General features: G+C 41.0%; 1 protein-coding gene across 2 annotated transcripts in view; it reads left to right on the top strand.

The window, feature by feature from the left end:
- The window catches only part of AOAH (acyloxyacyl hydrolase), a 201,989-nt gene that overhangs the window by 143,042 nt on the left and 57,654 nt on the right, over window positions 1-1,293 (top strand). The gene's annotated exons all lie outside the window — the stretch shown is intronic.

Here is a 1,293-nt window from a genome sequence, read left to right as displayed (position 1 = left end):
GGCTGGGCCCTTCAGCTTATGAGGGTGGAACCAAGGCATAATAGGATGTGTTGGGGGTGCATGTAGGCACCTTGCTCCCACCCTCATGGGCAGAAGGGCTGGGTGGAGCACAATTCATTGAGGGGTGCCGTGGGCCAGATGAAAGTGCCTGGTGAGCCAAATCTGACCCGTGGGCCATATTTTGCCCACCCTTGTACTATAGGTTGATAATATGATAGTTCATTGGGCATTAGAGCTGTCAGACATGAAAGCAGCAAGGATTGAAATGGAAATGTTTGAGAGGATCATTTTTGTTTGTTTGGAAAAGAAATTACAAAAAGATGCCTGACTTAAATGGACAAAGACTGGACAACTGACAGTTCTGAATGTCACTTTATCTTCATCTCACCCTGTCATGATTAGAGTTGCAGAGGTCTTAGATCAGAGAGAAGGCTTTGAACTGTAAGTGCTATAATATGGGCACATCTACACATGCATTAGTGCACCATAGTTACTGCTCATTAAGTTTAGTACCTGTAATAACAGGTACTAATTCAATGCATGATAACTGGAGCTACTGCACAGTAGCATGAGCACACACCTTTTTAGTGATGCTAACGCACGGTAGACTAATTATACTGCACATTAGCACAGTAGCACGACTTTTGCCATGATGCACTAATGTGCAGTAGAATTAGTCTACTGTGCATTCGCCATCTTATGTAGACACACCCTACATGTAGGATAAGTGAGGTAGACTAAGGCTCATTAATGCCATTGCATTAAGAAGTTCAAGCCTCAATCTTAATGTTGTTGGGTTTTTTATTTCCAACTAACTGAACGTTCAAATGCTTCAAAAGCATATATTAACACAAAGTTAAATTGCTGACCGTGGAATCTGGTCCAATCATTCATTTGTATGCAAAATACACCACAGTGGAGTAGTCTAAATCCTTTTTGAAGATTACAGTTCTCTCATATAAGACTGATTTGCCCTGGAAAATAAACATTTCTAATACCTCAGGACAAAAATAGAGCCTTTTCAAAGCTTACGCTTCTACACTATTCAGCTGTAAAATAAATGCACTTGCCTTTCAAGAAGCTCATTGTCCATTACAAGTAGTAATTAAGCTGAGCATTGTACTACCCCTGGGAAGTGGATAAGCATTGTTGCCCTTTCTTTATAAATGAAGGAATTAAGGTACAGAGATCAAGTGATTGTCCAAAGGGAAAAGTTTGGATGGAATCCTGGCCCTCTGACTCCCAGTCCTGCGACTTACCTACAAGTCCATAAGAAGAAAAGGATAGAGTAGA

The sequence above is a fragment of the Gavialis gangeticus genome, unplaced genomic scaffold, assembly GCF_001723915.1.
Source record: "Gavialis gangeticus isolate Ggan-Ray unplaced genomic scaffold, GavGan_comp1, whole genome shotgun sequence".
Lineage (NCBI taxonomy): Eukaryota > Metazoa > Chordata > Crocodylia > Gavialidae > Gavialis > Gavialis gangeticus.
This window is presented reverse-complemented; position numbering and strand designations above follow the sequence as displayed.